This window comes from Schistocerca cancellata, chromosome 4 (genome assembly GCF_023864275.1).
Source record: "Schistocerca cancellata isolate TAMUIC-IGC-003103 chromosome 4, iqSchCanc2.1, whole genome shotgun sequence".
In the NCBI taxonomy this organism is placed as follows: domain Eukaryota; kingdom Metazoa; phylum Arthropoda; class Insecta; order Orthoptera; family Acrididae; genus Schistocerca; species Schistocerca cancellata.
In genome coordinates, this window is record NC_064629.1 from 605386853 (window position 1) to 605395684 (window position 8832).

Consider the following 8832-nt stretch of genomic DNA (forward strand, 5'->3'; position numbering starts at 1 on the left):
AACATTCCACGAAGGAAAAATATATCTAAAAACAAAGATGATGTGACTTACCAAATGAAAGTGCTGGCAGGTCGACAGACACACAAATGAACACAAACATACACACAAAATTCAAGCTTTTGCAACAAACTGTTGCCTCATTAGGAAAGAGGGAAGGAGAGGGAAAGACGAAAGGATGTGGGTTTTAAGGGAGAGGATAAGGAGTCATTCCAGTCCTGGGAGTGGAAAGACTTCTTCATGAAATCCTCCCCACTTCACCAAGAGTGTCTTTCCGCCGTCCACCTAACCTTCGTAACCTCTTAGTTCATCCCTATGAAATCCCCAAACCACCTTCCCTACCCTCTGGCTCCTACCCTTGTAACCGCCCCCGGTGTAAAACCTGTCCCATGCACCCTCCCACCACCACCTACTCCAGTCCTGTAACCCGGAAGGTGTACACAATCAAAGGCAGAGCCACATGTGAAAGCACCCACGTGATCTACCAACTGACCTGCCTACACTGTGATGCATTCTATGTGGGAATGACCAGCAACAAACTGTCCATTCGCATGAATGGACACAAGCAGACAGTGTTTGTTGGTAATGAGGATCACCCTGTGGCTAAACATGCCTTGGTGCATGACCAGCACATCTTGGCGCAGTGTTACACCGTCCGGGTTATCTGGATACTTCCTACTAACACCAACCTATCCGAACTCCGGAGATGGGAACTTGCTCTTCAATATATCCTCTCTTCCCGTTATCCACCAGGCCTCAATCTCCGCTAATTTCAAGTTGCCGCCACTCATACCTCACCTGTCATTCAACAACATCTTTGCCTCTGCACTTCTGCCTCGACTGACATCTCTGCCCAAACTCTTTGTCTTTAAATATGTCTGCTTGTGTCTGTATATGTGTGGATGGATATGTGTGTGTGTGCGAGTGTATAACCGTCCTTTCTTCCCCCCTAAGGTAAGTCTTTCCGCTCCCAGGACTGGAATGACTCCTTACCCTCTCCCTTAAAACCCACATCCTTTCGTCTTTCCCTCTCCTTCCCTCTTTCCTGATGAGGCAACAGTTTGTTGCAAAAGCTTGAATTTTGTGTGTATGTTTGTGTTCGTTTGTGTGTCTGTCGACCTGCCAGCACTTTCATTTGGTAAGTCGCATCATCTTTGTTTTTATATATATATATATATATATATATATATATATATATATATATATATATATATATATATATGTATATATATATATATATATAAAGAATAAAAATATGAAATTATTCAAAACTGTTTATTTAAACTGGGGAGATGGCCTACAAACTTAATACACTGCTTTTAATTATCTGTACACATTGATTCATTATTATGTGCTAATCTATTTTTGGCAGATTCCTTGGTGCAAACACATACGGAGGCATACATGCAATACGTGAGCTAAAATGAGTTTCGAATGAGCTAGACCATGTGAAAGAAGGGTTTCTGGAAATTTGATATTCAAGGATAAATTGTAAACAGCAAAAGCTTACTGTTCATAAGGAATATTACCTCTCAACATTGTGTTGTAGAGATTACACTCTTCCATGCAATAAACAGAGGTTTATGCACTGAAATGGCTTAGTACTTTTTAACCTTGGACTTGAAGCAACTTTATGTGATATGCTGTGAAGCATATTGCTAAAAGTAATAAAATTGCAGTTTGAGTACTAATCCTCACAGTTTCTGCAGGAATCATATTTTTTAGTTGGAAAGTGGTTATGGGTGATAGGTGGCCTATATTGCTGTTGTGAATGTAGTGAAAATGGGCATTATGAGAGTCTGTACCGCTCAGTGTGATGGAGACACACCAACCAACTAGATTCATGTTTTGATCAAAATACAGATAATAAGTCTATCCTTAAATACTGATATCGTGTGGTGGACAAAAAAATTACAGGTTTCCAATATTATTGCTTTATATATTTTATTTAGGACATAGTATACAAGTTTAGAGTATACGCTGAAAATGTGAGCTACTCACATCTGTAAATGCTTCAGTACATTGCAGATATGGCAATCACACGCACTGTAGCATTCTAAGATTAGTTAGAACACTACGACAGGCATCCTGACTACATTTCCATAAATTCTCAACAATTGTCATCCTCAATTAAATACAGCTGTCCATTCAAGTGATCCACAAGCAGAAGTCAATTAACAGGGTTTGAATCTTGTGATTTGTATGACCCATCTACTGGTCTATCACTTTTGGTACTATGGATAAATGTACTAAAGTGGGCTTTTGCACAATTGTCCCTGTAGCACAGGAATGGCCACAGCATGCCAAACTTTATGCATGCAGAGTGTGCGGGCTGCACACTGACAAAAGCCTGGCTTGTCGCAGCTTTGCTCAGTACCTAGAACATTGGAAGTACCTAGAACAGCATGACATTTCACAGAGTACTGTGGTGTGGTATTTTTTTGGTCAGTACAATTCACTTGAGTTTGGCAGAATCATGGTGTCAGTGCTGTTTACCCTTTGCTATTTGTTCATGGTAGGACATTTATAGGTCCAGTGACTGTCTGCACAAAGGAGGCAGTCTAGTGATCTATCATCAAAAGCCTTTGAAAATGAATGGGAATGAAAGAAGAGAGGAATGAGAATTCTCAACATGTATTATGCAGTCGCATAAGTGGCAGGTACTACAAATTTGCTATGAAATGACATTAAAATACTATGCAGAAAGAATTTAAAGTTTTAGTCAAGAATGAAAGAGCAAAACATTACATTTATTGATAGACAGCATTAATTGTTCTGTACACCATGAAGTATTTTGTGTTTAATTTGCAAGCTTGAAACAATGAAGAAATTGGTGTATGAATAATAATATTCCTAAAGTTGCAAGAATCATTCCACTGTTAGTTGCAACAATTTTTGATAGAACTGAATGAAGAGTATTGAAGACTTTATATTTTAGTGCAAAGTTTGTTGGTTGAGTAGAGGCGCATACGTGGAACAATTTTTTGATTTTAAACTTGCTGCTTTTGACTTTATGAAGCAAGAAAGAGAGCAGAAACGAAAATTAGATCATCCAGAATGGATTGAAGACCTCACATTTTAGTGGACTTCTCTACACACTGTCCACAGTAATATATTTCAAGGAGAATACACCTTTCTTCTGATTTGATGGGGATGTATTTAAAAAGAAAATTGTGTTGTAGAAGGGACACATTCTAACAAATACAGTCCAGCTACCTAAGTTCACTGGTGATAAAACGTGAGGTTTTAAGAATTCATGGTGGCATTGAAAGAATTAAAAGGATAGTTTCATATTACAAGAATAGTTTCATAAATATTTTGAGGGTACTGACAACCTTACATCTGTTTTTGACATGTTTCTGAGATTGTTCATCATTTCAGTTGAAAGTGCCTCTATGAATGTGCAGATATAATTGATTGATATGCAAGGTCAGTCCTATTTTAAAGACAAATCCCTTTAAGTTAAAACTGTCCAGGATGTCTACACTACTTTCCTCAGGTAGAGAGTGCAAAAGTGCTACAATATTTTGACCAACATAAATAAGTCATAATTAAGTGACAACTTGAGTGCCAAAATATGTGATATTGTCTGCATATGTCTGTTTGCTGACATTCAGTACTGGATATAAATTATATTAGGCCTTCAGCATGCCAAATATAATTTAATAATACTGCTAAATGTTGTTGAGAAATGTGAAATATAAAACCAACTCATATGCAGTGTGTCTGCATTTCAATTTAAATGTGACACATTTGCAGCTTACTCTTCCCTCTGCTCATGATCAGACAGCATGGCATGGCAGTGGGGGAAATGTGCCAGTCAGATTAAGTGCTATGACACTCGTGCCAAATCCCAGTGTGTGAGCCGAATTCTTGGCCACCCCAGATGTACCATAACTAATTGTGTTGGTCCAGTGGCACATCTCTGAGTAACTGTTGCAGATTGCAGTCCAAGAAGTATCAATTGGAGAGTGCAGATAGTCATAAGGGAATGCTGTGTGGCATATTTAGTACCAAACTAGTAACACCATTCCAAATTCTTACAGAAGACATTTTCTGGAAGTGGCAGTACTGTACTGCATATGTGTTGATGTGTGCCCATGCATGCTTGATATGAGTGTTGAATACATATTGTCTGTTGAAGAAAGCTTCTTTTGTGAACAGTAGACTGTCGTAAAATAATTGGTCTTGCCAAATTTCACCTTAGGACTATTTATGGTACTATACATATGTTGGTCACAGGATGAAAATCTACACTAGCTGGTAGTTATATCCATCCAAACTAGAAGCTCTGGCACGTGTGTTAGTTCCAGCACAGTTTAATAGATAATGCTCAATGTTTAACCATTAGTGACCAACATCAAAATAGCTTGCATTTAAAATACCTTCTACATGAAAAGAAACATTTATTAAAGGTATCAGTTTACATGATTTGTTCTCCAGTTGCATAAAACAGATTGTGTAAACTAATATTTATAATTATGTGGCATGACAATAATAGCTTTCAAGGTGTGCTGCTGCAGCCAATCATTGAAGGTCAATGATATTTTGGTGAAAAACCATTCTGTCTTCACCAGGTGGTGCTGATAGAGTGATGTGTGCACTGCATGATGGCAGTGTTTATACCTGCTGGTCAAGAGTTTAGACCTTGCTGGCCCCACATCATGCTCAGTGGTGGGGAGTCATAGGGTGGATGGGGTCTCTCAGTTGCCTGCTGCCCTCTGGCCCTATCACGTCTCATGTCCAGATGTTGTGTTCTGCTTTGATGGAGTTTAGTACTGGCTCGAATACCTTGTTCAGTTGGAAGCCCATGACCCTGTTGATTAAATTATCAGTCACAAGAATTTCAATCACTTCTTTGAAATTGGAATCCCAGTGGTAGACTTGTATTGTAGCTGGAAGACAGAAAACTGATGTTATGGTGTTTCTGCAGTAGTCTCCCAATTTTTGATAGTACATTTCCAGCAGAAGGTATGAAAGCAGTCTTCTTATCAAATTCTTCCATGTTTTCATCCCCTGTATCATTCTTGGGGCTCTCAGGCCCACACTGAACTAGGACACCAAGAAAAGGAAGTTTGCCGTCTTTTACTATTTCCATGGTAAACTGGATATTTTCATGGATGGAGTTCAGATGTTCTAATAATTTCTGTAGTTTCTTGTGCCCATGTGTCCAGATGACAAAAGTGTCATTGATATACCATAAGAAACAAACAGGTTTTAGTTCACAGGTTTCCAGTGCCCTACCCTCAAAGTACTCCATGAACAAATTTGCTACAATTGGCTAGAGGGGGTTGCCCATGGCTATGCCACCAGTCTCCTCCATTGAAAATAAAACTGACTGATGCCAGAATATGTCTATAAAGCTGTGTCAGTTAAGTGCTGAGCTTCTTGTTGATTATTTTTATGGGTTCTTTCAAGGGGACATGAGTGAAACTCTGTGGGCTACCGTTAGATGGCAGCAGCATACTGCTCATGCGTAGTCTGTGCAGCTAGCCTCTGTCTGCCAGGAGGCGGGTGGTGGGGAGCGTGGCGGCTCTAGTTCCAACAAGCCGCCGCGTGCACTAAATGCAAGTGCCAGGCCGTATGTGGCGTTCTAGATACCATGTCGGGCAGCTATATCAGTGTTGTTATCAGTAAAGATGGAGTCAGTCGTCAAGCAGCCGTGCATGCAGCAGCATCGAAGACCACACAGAGAGCATGCCTCACTATAGGAAGAGATTTAGGCATTCGCGCCTTCCTGTTTATAAGGCCATAGATGATGTTGAAATTATGACGATGTCAGGTCTTGGAGGTCAAGTGATCCTTCAGGGCCCATCTACATTTTGTGGAGGTGTTTTGAACTTTACTGTTACCAAAAGTAAAGCACCACAGCATGGTAACGGCGGCCAGTGTGAAGGCCCAACATATATACCAGATGCTTTGCCTGGGGATATATTGGTGCCCCAGTGTTGCTCACTATTGGCTGAATTCCTTCTATGTGGGTCTTTGGCAGACCATACAACTAGGTATCACAGTAGTGTGTTGGCAAAGCAATCTGGCAAGTCATCATGGCCCATTCATTAACAGAACAGAGGTGCTTTGTTGCACTTTCTTAGTTTGATGTGCTGCTATTTTTTGGTATGCTGGATTGTCCAGAACCTATAGCATTTTCCACCCATATTCTTTACATTGGAAACCATGACATTGTCGTTATTGGCTGGAAACACAATGATTTATTTGTCTTCTCTGAGTGTACAAAGTACTTTAATTTCTGATCTGGAGAAGTTGCTTCATGAAGGAGCCAAGTTAGTAAGAATTCGGCAGGTTTCCTGATGAATTTCCTCTGTGGCATCACTTGTACTCTTTGGACAGCCTGCTCCATGGTGCTCATCATCTTGGCTGTTGGAAGAGATGCACATGTCAGTGCAAGGTTCAGCCCTTTCTCCATTACTACTGTCACTGTGTCTTCCAGTGGTTTTCCTGTAAGATTGATCATGCTGCATCTGTTGGCTTCATGTTCTTGTGACTCCTTAACTGAAAATCAAGAAAACTTTTGATTTGTCTCCCAGTTGATTCCTTGACTGTTTATTTCAGTATAGCCAAGATTGTAATTATTTAAAGAGTGAATAGAACTTTATTTTTCTAATTTTTTCTGCATCTTGGATCACAGGCTGTACGATGGTAGGACCAGCATTATTGGTTAATCCATAATGAATAAAAGATAAAATATCATTACTGGTCAATACATTTTTCTCTCCAAATATATCTCTCCTGGAAATTTTATTTTTCTTATAAAAAATAACTATTATGAATGGAGAGCCTAAAAGTACATGAATTAGAAGCTAAAGCAAAACAATTAGGAATAAGAGTTTATTATAAACTTAGAAAACAACTACTTATTGATCTTATTAACAACATCACTAACAACAATAATAAAATTAATAAAAACAATAATAATGAGATGAATGAACTAAAATCTAAATAACAATAGATTATTTAAACAATTCATCTTATGTGAAAAAATTTAAATTTTGAGCAATTAGATGAATTTTATTACCAAATGAAACTTATGGAGATATAGTTGTTGACTGTATTAAAAAGGAAAATCCATTTACTGAATTTGACTGGGCGTATGTATCAAACGAAGAAAATTTATCTGAACTTTTATGAAAAAATTTAAAGACAAATAAGCCTGGAATAGTGTATCAAGATATCCAAAATTATCTGAAGATTTTGTAAGAGAGTTTCAGGATAAAGTGAATTGCGGTAGTATGTCATATCGACAAAAAATATCATATGATAAAAAAATTTCTGAAGATTTTGTGGGAGAATTTCAAGATAAAATTGACCTGATTAATGTATCATGTGACCAAAAATTAACTGAAGATTTTGTCAGAGAATTTCATGAAAAAACAAACTAGAGCCAAATATCAAGTGGACAAACACCATGTGAAAATTTTGTGAGAGAATTTCCAAATAGAATAAATTAGGAGAATATATAACTGCTTCATAATTTATCTGAACATTTTATGACAGAATTTCAGGATAAAGTAAACTAGGGTAGTATATCAAGTGATCAAGTACTGCCCATGAAATGTAAAGATAAAGTTAACTGGGAAAAAGTTTTAAGCTGTCAAAATTTATCTGAATCATTCACACCAAAAATAATATAACATTATGAAATGATGGATCAATGGATCAGTCTAAAGGTAACAATTGTTCTATATGTTTAATTGCTCAAAATCTTCAACTTTTAAAAACAAAATGTAATCACATTTTTCATAAAAAATATATTGATAAATGATTAGTAGGTCATTTGTCTGGAGCAGCCTGTAGAAGTGTTGTTAAAAATCTGTAGGATGACACAGTTTTGATGAAGACTAATTATATCATTAATCAATTGCTCTTGCATGTAATCATTGAAATAATTGTGCCAACAAACAATTCTTTAACTTTCTTTCCTTCTTTGGTATCAATTTACTGAATTAGGATTATTATTAAATCTCTACATTTCTTCACAATTTGGATGTCTATCTTTGGTTCTATGCAATTGCCTTTGTAAGTGTTTTCATTGTGCTCTAATGATATAATAATTATACTCAAAGTTTCCATCAAATAATTTTAAAAGAACTAAAGTTAGTCTTAAATTCTGATCGAATGTTTGAGGAACAACATGAGGCAATAAAGTATATGTTTCTCTGTTTTTTGGCACTATATCTATAGCGTTATCAATTATACCATTTAAATTTTCTATTTGACCATTCTTAATTTTCCAAATGGTTATTTGACCTCGATACATCTCTTTCACTTCATTTTTAATTTTATATTCTCAATGTTTACGAACTGAAGGTAAAAGCTCTTCATAAACCCAATACTAAAATCTTGTACTAGTTTCATTTTTGATTTCAGGATTAGTGAACATAGACCAGGTTGATAAATAAATTTTGTGTCTAAGAGTCATGAGTAACAAATCATTATCCTTCAAATTCTTACACTTTTTCCTATACTTTTCACTAACATGATCTGATATTGCCTCTCTTGTGTTCGTAAATTCTAATTTAGCTTTAAACTACAGTTTATTCTTTTCATCAATAATCATAAACACTTCCTTGTTATTATATGTGAGCTTGTTGTTGCCAAGGTCAATGAGTAACTCTATTTAATAAAAATAATTGTTATTAGAATTTTTCATAATTAAAATGATAAATACTGGGTACATTGACGAATTTCATATTTAGGTAACGCCATTTCTTTACTCTTCAACTATTTTAATCACATCTGATAACATTTTAAGTTTATATCAGTGGAGATACTTCCACTACTGTTGTGAAAATAGTAGTTGGAGGTGATAACTGT